Source organism: Cetorhinus maximus, chromosome 6, assembly GCF_964194155.1.
Source record: "Cetorhinus maximus chromosome 6, sCetMax3.hap1.1, whole genome shotgun sequence".
In the NCBI taxonomy this organism is placed as follows: Eukaryota; Metazoa; Chordata; class Chondrichthyes; order Lamniformes; family Cetorhinidae; genus Cetorhinus; species Cetorhinus maximus.
In genome coordinates this window covers 24,049,114-24,063,430 of record NC_135884.1, presented here as the reverse complement: position 1 = coordinate 24,063,430, position 14,317 = coordinate 24,049,114, and the positions used below count along the sequence as shown (strand labels likewise).

Below are 14,317 nucleotides of genomic sequence, written 5' to 3'. Positions count from 1 at the left end.
CTGAGGTAGCCCACACTACTCTCGTATTGGTTACTACAGATCATGTGATCTTGCCTAACAAGTATTATTCTTAAAGATACATTACACACTAAATAAAACCATAATTACTACAGAAACTGGGCTCAATTCAGTCTAAATGGCTGTTACTGAGAGTGTAATACCAACACAATTCTCAGTAGATATGAGTCCATGAACAAAAGTAGATTGTAAATTGACACTAGTTTGATAATTACATCAAACTATAATTACAAATGGAAATTGAATTGTTGGGAATGGAAGAGGAAATTAATAATTCAGCCATCACTTACAACTGTGAATAATGTTAATTCCGTCTCTTCTAATAAAGGGAACCTGTGGCGATTTTTTTTTACTTTTAATGAACTATATCTTGAGTTGCCACAAGTGTAAATGGTCCCAGATACAAAACTTCCGTTAAGAATGGTTAGGCCAACTTAAGGGGCTAGCCCCCTGCAAAGGTCCCAGCTTTCCATTCAGTACCTTTATTTTCTCCTATCTCTGAATTAGCTTTTATTTTTGGAAGATTGCCAGGAGGGATGATGAAGATCAGATAAAAAGCATTTGAGAAACAGCTATAGGCTGTCTTGGAAATAAGGGCCAAGGGGCTTTCTCATCTCCAACCCTCCTGTAATCTCTTCTGGATATTTTTAAATCAACCATAGTGTTTCATATTCATTACCGTCCAGGCCTCGTAGCTCAAAGTAGCTGAATGCTGGGCTAATTCCATTAAAGAATGCAGCCAGTGGAATGAGGATTGTTGCATTTGACATCAGCTGTATCCTGTAATATATAATTTTAAAAATCACTGTTATTTGATTCCAGCTGGGGCCATAGCAGGGCAACACACATTAGCCTCAGTGCCCATCGGCTACGCTTTGAGAAAGGGTTCAAAAGGTTCTGGTTCCTATTCTCTAATCAGCGATCTCCTGTTGCAGAGTGGACGTTTGCTGACTGGCAGAGAGCTGTCTGAGTGGTTGAGTGGTCATCTCCCTGGTGGTGTAAGGCTGCCAGCACTCGCTGTTAAAGCTGATGTGAGTAATAGCCGCTGGTGGAACTGTAACCTGACATTACTCAATACCAGAAAGGAGGAGGGGGGGTTGTAATGGGAGGGAGGGAAGGAAGGGCATTTTTGTCAGTACCATCGCCCAACAGCTTTCCGTAGGCGGAAATTGTTATGATGAATAATTAAATGCAGTATAACATTGTGAGAATAGGGTGTAGTCTTCAGGTTCCGTGTCTGGAACTGCCTGTTGTTATACGGATGATTAGGATTCTGCCCTTCATCAGCCCTTCTCCATTCCTTGTCTCGGGATCAAGATGTCGCCTATTTGCCGAAAGTTGTTGAAGGCTTGGTTGCCTTTTCTCTCTCTAAGAAGCTGGCGTAGAGCCAGCAAATCTGTTCGAGTCAGACAGCCGCGGTAAAAAGAGCAAATTTGAGCACCGCATGAGAACAGTCTCTGCTGTTGTTTTAACCTCCCCAACACACACTGTAATCATTAAATGTTTCAATTTATATCGACAAATGATTAACTTGCTTTCAGTGAGTGCCCCATTGTGATCTGTATTGAAACACTCAGCTTCAGCAAACATTTTTGCTTTCGAGAATTGAGTCCCAAAAACAGATGGCATCTGATGTTTAAAGTCAAGCAACGATTGGGAGAATGAATGTTCTTTATTTTGTGTTTTAATGAGTTAATAAAGGAGTATGCACGCAGGGATAATAGTAAGTTTTTAGTTGTGATGAGTAGGCAGCATATGCAATACAAGAGGGGTTATGTTCCCCGGGAATGTTTACTGTTCTCTGATTAATTAAGAGAAAAAATGAATTGTTTATGGGCACATGGCATTGCGACATCATTCCACACAAAAAACACATGATTCAGTACAAACACTTCCTAAACACATGCATCATAGGTCAAAGAATTATGGGGTTTTGTGAAACAGATTATTCAATAAACAAAATACTGCAAATGTAGGAAATTTGAAAACAAAAACAGAAAACAGCTGGAAATGCTGCAGGTCCGGCAGCAGGAATGAACATTCCAAGCCATAAGCCTGGTGCTGAATTTATTTTATTCCACAGTATATGTCGTTACATTCTTATTGGACTGAAAGAATCGAGAAAATTTGGTTTAACACAACTGAGTACTTACATTAAGCTACGTCAATCTTCTCTAACAGTGCAAATCCTACACTCATCAATGCTCCAAGGGGCTGAACTATTCACACACCTGGAAGCTGCCTGACTTTATGCCTTCCCTGCAACGCAAGGAACTTGAGACTCTACAAAAGCTGCTCTACAAGCTCCCCTGATCAATGCAGACAAGTTTAAATGAGGAGTCGGTGAGCTGAAGAAGGCACCAACTTCACTTTCTGATTTTAAATAATATCTTTAAATTCCTTGCTTCACACTTTGATATTACTGACTCCTGTGATTCATTTTACCTTCATATTCTTTGCTCTCTCCCCAACCCAAAACCAGACTCAGGACAACTCTAGGGCTTTCCTCGTGGGCACACTGCTCCATGCCATCCCATTGAAGGAGGCAGTACAGCAGCAGCCAGTCCAAGCCACAAGGCTGAAGAGAGCATCCCATGAGGGAATGCCTTCCCCACTGTGTGTACAGGTTACATTGCTCCTACACAGACCTTTTTGAGGAGCTGTAACTCTGGCATTTCTGCAAATGCCATCATGAAAATTTGGAATCTTGCTACCACTGCCAAAACTACTCTAAACATGACAATGAGGGTAACATTACAGCCAGTGAAGGGATCCACTGATGATAAAGAAGAAAGACTTGCATTTATACAGTGCTTTTCATGACCACTGAAGATCTCAAAGCACTTTACAGCCAATTTGAAGTGTAATCACAGTTGTAATATGGGGAATGCTGCTGTCAATTTGCACACAGCAAACTCCCACAAACACCAACGTGATAATAACCAGATAATCTTTTTTGTGATGTTAAAGAATAAATATTGGTCAGAACACCCATCCACCCATGGATGACTACCATTCTGTTCTTCAAAATAGTACCATGTGATCTTTTACATCCACCCAGACAGGCAGATGGGGCTTCAGTTTAACATCTCATCCAAAAGACAGCAACGTTGACAGTGCAGCACTCGCTCAGTACTGCACTGGAGTGTCACCATATATTTTTGTGGTCAAACCCTGGAGTGAGACTTGAACCCCAAACCTCATAAGAGGTAAGTGTGCTAGCCACTGAGCCACAGCTTACACTCAAACACCAACCAAACTCAGACAAGAATTATTGTCTTCAGGAGAGGATGGGTGAAACAGGAAATAAATTACCCACACTTCAACTCACTCAGAAGAAATGTTGTTTTCACAGTGTATTTGCAGTGCAATATAAATGTCTGTTGTTTAGATTGATTCATATTTGAACCCTAGGCTGAGCAAGTTGGGACAAGTATGAAGTATTACAGCTATTATAGCTATTATACGCAACAAATTTCTTGTTCTGAACAAGTTGGCTAAGGTGCAAGATAAATTGTGTAACAGGGATTGTCAAGTTCACCTACAATATACGGCTTGAAAATGCCTAGTTCTTCAAGAGAAACAGGATTGCGGGAATATTTTCACTGCAAGTATTGCAGCGATTCACAAAGATCCCTCAATGGCCTCACCCATCACAATCTCTGTACCCTCCTCTGGTGCAATAAACTACTCTCCAAACTCTGTTAGATTGATTCCAGTTTATTTAATATTTCCCCCACCCATCACCCCATCAATGATGGCTGTGCCTTTAGCTGCCTAAGGAATAAGTTTTGCTGAAACTCCCTCCTTTTTTCCTCCAAACCCTATCTTCCTTTAAGACGCTCCTTAAAACCTAATTTGTTCGTCATGCTTTTGATCACTCAACTTTATATTTTCTCCTTTGACTTTGTAATTTTTTTTTAGTTTAAGGTTCTCTGAAGCTCTATTAAACTCCAGGATTCTCTCCCTATTTTTGCCAAACCCCAGTATCATCCTCCTGAGTACTGTCAAACTTCCCCTCCCCAGAGCTCTTTTTCTGTGCTGCTAAAACTTATTCCTTAGTGCTACTGAACACCAGAAACTTAACTCTGTCCTCGAACCTCTTATCCATCTTGCCTAACATCCTGCTATGTATCCTGGAATTTAAGAAGTAAAAATTGAGTTATTAGATAATTAAACATATAATAATCAAAGCTATTAAGAGTTTCACAGAAAAGATTGACAACATGGGAATTTGATGAACAAATTGCTGATTCAAATTCCAAGAAAATTCCAAGAAGGCCATATATAAAAATGTGACTTGACTAACTCTCTTTGAGTCAGAGGCACTGATAATAAACTTAGTAGTACCTGGCATAACAGCCTTGATATTTAATAAAACAGCACAACTCACTGTGAGCAACATCACATGAAACCCACTTTTATCTAAGTTTTGAGACATGACTGTCATAGTTCAAAAATACATGTTGCTGTACTATACCTTTTTAAAAATTGTAAGGAAAAACAATCTAGTCTGGTTTCTGATTTATCTGAAAGTTTGCTAAGGGAAAGCAGTTTCTAATTGGCCTGAGGGAGACACAACAATTACACTTTATTACCTTAAAGTGAAAACAACGTGGCCTGGCTTTTGCAGTAATAATGACAATGGAACAGATCCACTCATTTATTTAAAGCATTTAAAATACTGCATAAGGAAATTCCAATACTATGTGATTTCAGAAAAAATAGATTGAGTCAAGATTATCTTGCTAATTATCTGTACTATTGTGTTCTTTACAAATGCAATTTTAATTTTTCTACAAAGAGCATGAAGGGAAAATCTCCTCTCCTACCCTCTGGATAAAACCTAACCAGTTCTCAGACTGCATATGAAACTTGCCAGAGTTGAACATTAACGCACATACTCAGTCTATTAAATGATAACAGGCAAATTCTTCCAGAACTATTTCCTGCATGTCCCTACAGTACAGCAGTGAATAGACTTCATAAGTGTTTCATTGGCTATGGAGCAATTAAGAAGGTTCTGAGGTTACGAAAAATGCTGCATAAATGTAAATTCTTTCTTTCACCTGATTATCATCTACGTTTTTTTAGAAATCAGAAAATGTGAACAAACGCAGAGAAGCAGAGACACAGAATGCAGAAATGGATAGAGAAACTGGCAGAAAAAGAGAGAAATACAATTCCAGAAACTAACTAAAGGACACCAGATCAGGGACACCTGCACTCTTGCTGTCAGGCCACATGCTCCTTCTCCTCTCTCTTTTATGCAGACACCAAGAATTCACCAATAAGCCAAACCCCACATTACATCCCCTGTCCTGCAAATCTATCCAATCTATCTAATACCATCATAGCTTTAAAATAATGAAGGATACAATAAATTCATGGGTAATGGAACTATATATATATATTTATAGTCGTCATTTACAGTTATCATTAAAGAATATTTAAGCAATTAAGTCACGAAAATGATAGTAAAATTACCAGAATGACATTTAATAAAAATGGAATTTAACTTATTCAGTAATCAGTGTTATCCTATCCATGGCATAAACACGCCTATTATTACAGGATATCTTCTGAGTTATCACGAGCTACCTCATGGGAGTTTGTCATTATTATTGCAATAAAAAAACCCCACATTACATAACTAGTGAATTAAAGCACATTAGATCAATAATGTCAACAATAGGCTTGTGTGGGGCCTTAACACAGGCAGTGATCTGTTGGAATGGTCTGTTTTGTGTATTGTAGATACTATGTAATATAGTAAACGCACATAATTACGTAACAATGCAACACTAAAGAACAAAATGAATTCATTATTGATCAAGCTGTTGCAGCCAAAGCATTTTAAATGATAGGTAAGTTTTATATAGCAATAGAAATTAAAGGTTCAATGTGTAACAGGATTTCTCGTATTGCAGTATGAAAGCTGACATCAATTTTTAAGTTAGTGATAAGCTATAGTGAGAACAACTACATAAAGAAGATAAAAGAAAGGTTAAAACAAAGCTGGCTTGGAATGTCTTATGGTGCAGTTTGACTGGTTCAGTCATCAGAACCCTATTTTAAAAGCCGAGAAAATACTCTTAGCTTTCTTTCCAATGCTCCGTTTTTCCCTTGAGTTGTTAGCTTTCCTAATCAAATTTTTATAATGCTCTCCATGACTGATATCGTCACATGTGTTGTCCCGTTATATGCCTGCAAATGCAAATTCCTGAGGTTCCTGAACTTCATGGAGCATCGTATCCAGGTTTGAGGGACCATACTCCTGATGCTTACTTCCTCAACCACTTCCATCCATTCCTGCTTGTTTAAGAGAATGGCCTCTTCCTCCATTGTTTGGACACAAAACTTCAGTCCAAAGAGAGTAATGTATCTAAGTTTTCTGATGATGCAAGGCTAGGTGGGAATGCAAGCTGAGGAGGACACAAAGAGGCAGCAAAGAGATATAGGGCTGAATTTTACAGGCCGCCCGTGGGCAAGAAAACAGGAGGGTGATCCTGTAAATTAGGGTGCCGTGCCATCAGCGGCACACCCACTCTGCCTGCCCCCACCACAATTTTACAGGTGGCAGGGTAATCGTCAGGGGCTGCCACCCACCTGTGGCCCAGTTGAGGCCTTTGTGGGAAATTAATGCCCAATTAAGGGCCTCATCCCACCGACACTCCCATTTAACGGGCAGTAGGAGAGGCCTGCACCCAACATAAGCCTGCCAGGCTCTAACCCTGCAGGTCAGCGAAAGGAGGGTGTGTCTCCATCCCAGGCCCCCTAGCTATGCCGATAGGAGACCCTTCTCCCACAGTTTTGCCTTCTGTGTCCACCCTCCCCCAACCGCCCTGTCTAACATTCTCCCCCACCCTCCTCGCTGAGGTCTGCCAACCCAGACCCAGCAGGATCCTGGACTTACCTGGGTTTGGGGGCAACCAGGGTCCCTTTTCCTTCCAAGCTTCCTGCAATACTGACTGTGGCCACCGAGCCTCCAATTGGCCGGCAACTCTGAGGCGGGTCTTCTTCCTGGAGATGGATGGAAATCCCAAGTCATATTAATTAAAGGCTGTCGTCTGAAAAATTAAAGCAGGGAGAGCCTGCCAAGGGGAGGCAGGCCCGCCCAAGAAATTTACGCTGGTGTGCAGAGAGTCAACCATCAGCCTATCATCCAGCTCATTGACCAGTTTAGTGAGTGGACAACAAGGTGGCAGAAGAGGAATTGTATGGGGAAGTGTGAGGTTATTCACTTTGATCATAAAAATAGAAAAGCAGAATATTTTTTAAAGGGCATGAAGCTTGTAAATGTTGATGCTCTGAGAGACCTGGGTGTAATCATACAAGGAACACAAAAAGTTAGCAAGTGGCATGTTAGTCCTTATTGCAAGGGCATTGGAGTACAAGAATACAGAAGTCTTGCTACATTGTACAGGCTTTTGGTGAGACCCCACCTGGAACACTGTGCGATTTTGGTTTCCATATTTAAGGAAGGATATATTTGCATTGGAGGCAGTACAGCAAAGGTTCACTAGATTGGTTACTGGGATGAGAGGGTTGTCCTATGATGAGACGCTGAGTAAATTGGGTCTATATTCTCTGGAATTTAGAAGAATGAGAGGTGATCTCATTGAAACATTCAAGATTCTGAATAGGCTTGTCAGGGTGAACACTAGAGGTTGTTTCCCTGACTGGGGAATCTAAAACAAGGGGGCAAAGTTTCAGGATTAGGAGCAGATCATTTAGGACTGAGATGAGGAGAAAATTCTTCACTCAAAGCGTTATGAATCTTTGGAATTCTTTACCCCAGGGGATGTGGATGCTCCATTATTGAATATATTTAAGGCTGAGATGGACAGCTATTTGGTCTCTGAGGAAATCAAGATCTATGGGGAGTGGGCAAGAAAGTGGAGTTGAAGCCCAAGATTAGCCATGATCATATTGAATGGCGGAGCAGTCTCGACTGGCCATATGGTCTTCCCCAGCCCCAATTTCTTATGTTCTTATGCCACTCAGATCCCACAGCAGAACCTTAATGTGTGAGTCTGAGATCTGACTGGCAGCCTCCCGACGCTTCCATTCCTGTGCCTGTTGAAGCCTCAGGAATTCATGTACAGTTCAGCCATCCTGACCCCCATCAGAGTCCCTTTAACTAGAAATCCAGCCTTTGACAGGTATGGTGTGTCATCCCGCCTGCTGTCTGTGATTGGCTGGGAAACCCAGAAGCAGAATGCTCATGCTGTGGCTGAATTCAACATCTACAGCAAAGCCCACTTCTGTCAGAAAAAAGTTCCCTACTCATTACTAACCTCCTCTCTTCATCTGTCGGCTATATTAGGATTCCACCCTTTTAGCTTTTCTTCATGGTACAGGTTCTCCACCTGTGAGGGTCGGCAATGAAACTATTCCCAAGCCTCAGCTAACATCACTCTTCAGTTGATTCCCAGAAAGTGTAAAAGAGTTGCTCAGGATATCTACTCATGATATGTTCCCCTTTTTGGCAAAAACCTCATCTCTGTTTGGTGTCTTATCTAAAAGCTTAAGTTGAAAATGTGTGGAGATTTATGTCCCACTGATTAATCGTATAATACTGCTTGTGCCTGAGAACTGAGAGATATTGGAAAACAATATGCATGCTACTCATCTACAACAACCTGGGACAGTTTTATCAAAAGATAATGCACCATAATTTAAAGAATATATTCTATGTACAAATTGTAACAATACAATTGATTTATTTAATTATACTTCTCTCGGCAAATTTTGATAGGGTTTAATGCAATTTGATGAGTCCTAGTGTGTTGGGATAACAGTACTTTCTGACTTGCAGGACAAATGGTCACATATGCCCACCGATTTGCATTAATAGGGCAATATTACATTGGCTTATAGAGCAAAACTACAACAGAGAGAGTTGCTGATGTACAACAATTTGAAGTTTGAAGTCTAGCTTGGGAACTGGAACATTTAATCCTTAATTTTCTATAATTAGTTGCAAATAATATTGAATACCAGTTGGAAACATACTTAGAAGTTCAAATGAATGATAAGAAATATGAATATGAAAAGAATGGTGAGTAAAGACCATCAGGCCCATCAAGCTTACCCCAGTGCAGACATGGCAAGACCACATATGCCATTTATTTTCTCGCTAATCCTACCAAATATTAGAGGAAAAATCGTTCACATGTGTAATCATTTTGGTGTCTCCAGGGACAAAAACCTCTAGCAAATCACTTCGCACCTCCCTAAGGCAATCAAACAAGGCTGCAGGAGCCTAGGCATCTCATCATCCCAGCTGACCAGCAATTAACTTTCTATAACTGGAAACGTCCTCAGGAACTTACCAAGTTTCCTTTTGAAGAATTGTAATAAACCCATAGGGTTGTTTGTTCTAGACAGACTCTAGAAATTCTAAGTAAACAATTCATGCCATCCAATTTAACTGTTTACCTAAGATTCTTTTTACATGCTTCCTAATATTCTCATTCATCTCAAACAACCGAACCAACTGGATTGAATACAATGACGACCATTTTCAAGGTATCAATTGTATCCCTCCAAGTCTGTATTTCTATGAGTAGCACTAACTCATAAAGCCTATGCTGATAACAAGGAGCCCTTCGGCTAAGCATAATCCTGGTTGCAATTCCTGATCTACACTTTCTGTATAGCCTTGATATATTTTGCCATTAAAGGGAGCCAAAATTGGCCACAATACTCTAGACATACCAAAACTTTACATAGCTTACCTTTGTTTCATACTCAGTCATCCAAGCAATACACTTCAAAGCTCTATTTCTTTTTCCCATAGCCTCATAATGCTTGTATATCCTTAATGAGTTATCAACTATTACCCCAAGTTTCTTCTTTTTCTCCATCACGTTTAACGCATGCTCTAAATGGGCTGGAGAATAAAGAAGAAATACTTTTCTTTTATTCGTTCATGGGATGTGAACATCCTTGGCAAAGCCAACTTTTGTTGCCCATCGCAATATGGCCTTGAGAAGGTGGTGGTGAGCCATCTTCTTGAACCTAGCAGTCCAGATGGTGTAGGTACACCCACAATTGCACTTATGGAATTCTAGGTAGTTCCAGGATTTTGACCCAGTGACTTCGACCTTGCATTTATAGAGAACCTTTTGTAATCACAGTACAACTCAAAGCACTTCATCTCTGTTTGGTGTCTTATCTAACAACTTAGGTTGAAAATGTGTGGAGATTTATGTCCCACTGATGAATAGTGTAATACTTTTTGTGCCCTGAGGATTGAGAGATATTGGAAAACAATATGCATGCTACTCATCTACAACAGGCTGGGACAGTTTAATTGAAACATAATGCACCATGATTTTAAGAATATATTCTATGTACAAATTGTAAGTATTAGTGTACAGTCACACTATTGTAACAACACAATTGATTTATTTAATTATACTTCTTTATACTTAGCCAACGGGCTCCTTGTTATCAGCCAATTAAATACTTTTGAAATGTATGCACTATTGTAACATGGAAAGTCTGGCAGTCAATTTGTGCATGGCAAGTTTCCACAAATAACAATGTGATAATTATTAGATTTTTAGTGATGTTGATAGAGGATAAATATTGGCTAGGACTCTAGGGATAACTCCCCTGTTTTTCTTCAAAATAGTGCCATGGGATCATTTACATGCACCTGAGAGGACATGCTCAAAATTCATTCATGGGATGTGAACATCCTTGGCAAAGCCAGCTTTTGTTGCCCATCACAGTATGCCCTTGAGAAGGTAGTGGTGAGCCGTCTTCTTGAACCTAGCAGAACAGGGCTCAGAACATAAGAACATTAGAATGTAAGAAATAGGTGCAGGAGTAGACCAAAGGGCCCTCAACCCTCCTCCACTATTTACTATGATCATGGCTAATCTTCTGCCTCAACTTCATTTTCCTGCCTGCCCCCCATTCCCTGAGAGGTCAGAATCTGCCTATCTAAGCCTTGAATGATGGAGCACCGACCATTCTCTGGGGTAGAGAATTCCAAAGATTCACAACCCTCTCTGTGAAGAAATTTCTCCTCATCTCAGCCCTAAACGATTGACTCCTTATCCTGAGACTTTGCCCCCACACTGTAGATTCCTCAGCCAGAGGAAACAACCTCACAGTGTCTACCCTGTCAAGCCTCTTTGAAATGTTGTATATGTCAATGAGATCACCTCTCATTCTTCTAAACCCCAGATAGTATAGACCCAATTTACTCAGCCTTTCATCATAGCACAACCCTTTCATTCCAAGAACCAACCTAGTGGACTTTCACCAGACCACTGCCAATGCAAATATATCCTTCCTTCTATATGGATACAAAAACTGCACAAAATACTCTAGGTGTGGTCTTACCAAAACCCTGTGTAATTATAGCAAGATTTCCTTATTCTTTTACTCCAATCCCTTTGCAATAAAACCAACATGTGATTTGCCTTCCTGATTGCTTGCTGTACCTGCATGTTAACGTTCTGCGTTCCTTGAAGGAATACATCCAGGTCTCTTTGAAAACCAACATTTAGAAGTGAATAATCTCACACTTTCCTGCTTTATACTCCATCTTCCATCTTGTTACCCGCTCACTTAACCTGGCTATATCTCTTTGAATCTCTTTGTGTCTTCAAAGCTTACATTCTGACGTGGCTTTGTATTGTTAGTTAGTCCATGTCCAAATGCAGCAAGATCTGGACAATATCCAGGCTTGGGCTGACAAGTGGCAAGTAACATTCGCACCACACAAGTGCCAGGCAATGACCATCTCCAACAAGAGAGAATCTAACCATCGCCCCTTGAATTTCAATGGAATTACCATCGCTGAATCCCCCACTATTAACATCCTGGGGGTTACCATTGACCAGAAACTGAACTGGACTAGCCATATAAATAAATACTGTGGCTATATGTGCAGGTCAGAGGCTAGGAATCCTGCAGCGAGTAACTCACCTCCAGGCTCCCCAAAGCCTGTCCACCATCTACAAGGCACAAGTTGCTAAATTGGATAGATTTCGAACATATCTAGCAACTCAAGACTGGCCATCCATGAGGTGCTGTGGGCCAACAGCAGCAGCAGAATTGTACTCAAACAGAATCTGTAACCTCATGACCCGGCATATCCCCCACTCTACCATTACCAATCAAGCTAGTGGATCAACATTGGTTCAATGAAGTGTGCAGGAGGGCATGCGAGGAGCAGCACCAGGCACACCTAAAAATGAGGTGTCAGCCTGGTGAAGCTATAATACAGGACTACTTTTGTGCCAAACAGCATAGGCAGCAAATGATAGACAGGGCTAAGCGATCCCACAACCAATGGATCAGATCTAAGCTCTGTAGTCCTGCCATATGTAGTTGTGAATGGTGGTGGACAATTAAACAACTAACTGGAGGAGGCTCCACAAATATCCCCATCCTCGATGATGGAGGAGCCCAGCACATCAATGCAAAGGATAAGACTGAAGCATTTGTTACAATCTTCAGCCAGAAGTGCTGAGTGGATCCATCTTGGCCTCCTCTGGAGGTCCCCAGCATCACAGATGCCGGTCTTCAGTCATTTGGATTCACTCCATGTGATATCAAGAAACGGCTGAAGGCACTGGATACTGCAAAGACTATGGGCCCTGACAATATTCCGGCAATAGTACTGAAGACTTGTGCTCCAGAACTTGCCACGCCCCTAGCCAAGCTGTTCCAATACAGTTACAACACTGGCATCTACCCAGCTATGTGAATAATTGCCCAGGTATGTCCTGTTCACAAAAAGCAGGACAAATCCAAACTGGCCAATTACCGCCCCATCAGTCTACTCTCCATCATCAGTAAAGTAATGGAAGGGGTCATCAACAGTGCTATCAAGCAGCACTTGCTTAGCAATAACCTGCTCACTGACGCCCAGTTTGGGTTCCGCCAGGGACACTCAGCTCCTGACTTCATTATGGCCTTGGTTCAAACATGGACAAAAGAGCTGAACTTCCGAGTTGAGTGACTGCCCTTGACATCAAGGCAGCATTTGACAGAGTGTGGCATCAAGGAGCCCTAGCAAAACTGGAATCAATGGGAATCAGGGGGAAAACTCTCTGCTGGTTGGAGCCATACCTAGCACAAAGGAAGATGGTTGTGATTGTTGGAGGTCAGTCATCTCAGCTCCAAGACATCACTGCAGGAGTTTCTCAGGGTAGTGTCCTTGGCCCAACCATCTTCAGCTGCTTCATCAATGACCTTCCTTCCATCATAAGGTCAGAAGTGGGAATATTCACTGATGATTGTGCGATGTTCAGCAACATTCATAACTCCTCAGAACCTGAAGAAGCCTATGTCCAAATGCAGCAAGACCTGGACAATAACCACGCTTGGGCTGACAAGTGGCAAGTAACATTTGCACCACACAAGTGTCAGGCAATGACCATCTCCAACAAAAGAGAATTCAGCCATCGCCCCTTGATGTTCAATGGCATTACCATCACTGAATCCCCCACTATCTACATCCTGGGGGTTACCATAAATCAGAAACTGAACTGGACTAGCCATATAAATATTGTGGCTACAAGAGCAGGTCAGAGGCTAGGAATAATGTGACAAGTAGCTGACCTCCTGACTCCCCAAAGCCTGTCCACCATCTACAAGGCACAAATCAGGAGGGTGATGGAATACTCCCAACTTGCCTGGATGAGTGCAGCTCCCACAACACTCAAGCTTGACACTGACCAGGACAAAGCAGCTGCTTGATTGGCACCGCATCCACAAACATTCACTCCCTCCACCACCGACACACAGTAGCAGCAGTGTGTACCATCTACAAGATGCATTGCAGGAATACACCAAGGCTCCTTCAACAGCACCTTCCAAACCCACGACTACTACCATCAAGAAGGACAAGGGCAGCAGATAGATTGGAACACCACCACCTGGAAGTTCCCCTCCAAGCCACTCACCATCCTGACTTGGAAATATATCGCCGTTCCGTCACTGTCACTGGGTCACAATCCTGGAATTCCCTCCCTAACAACACTGTGGGTGTACCTTCACCACAGGGACTGCAACAGTTCTTGATTTTGACTGAATTATTAACTTTGAGCTTATTTTCATGTTGTCCACTAATTTACGAAAGGTTACATTAATGCCTTCATCCAATAATAAAGAATGAAGAAGATTAACAAGGTCAACATTATTGCCCATCCTAATTGCCCTTGAGAAGATGGTAGTGAGACACCTTCTTGAATCGCTGCAGTCCCTGTCGTGTAGGTACACCCACAGTGTTATTAGGGAGGGAGTTCCATGATTTTGACCCAGCAAC

The 14,317-nt window shown here is 41.6% G+C and overlaps 1 long non-coding RNA gene across 1 annotated transcript; it reads left to right on the top strand.

Moving 5' to 3' along the window:
* The first annotated feature begins 907 nt into the window (after positions 1-907).
* On the top strand, positions 908-5,373 carry LOC144681643 (uncharacterized). The gene is made up of 3 exons (XR_013576818.1): positions 908-1,049; positions 2,200-2,361; positions 5,113-5,373. It is a non-coding gene; the product is annotated as an uncharacterized LOC144681643 (long non-coding RNA).
* The last annotated feature ends 8,944 nt before the right edge of the window (positions 5,374-14,317 follow it).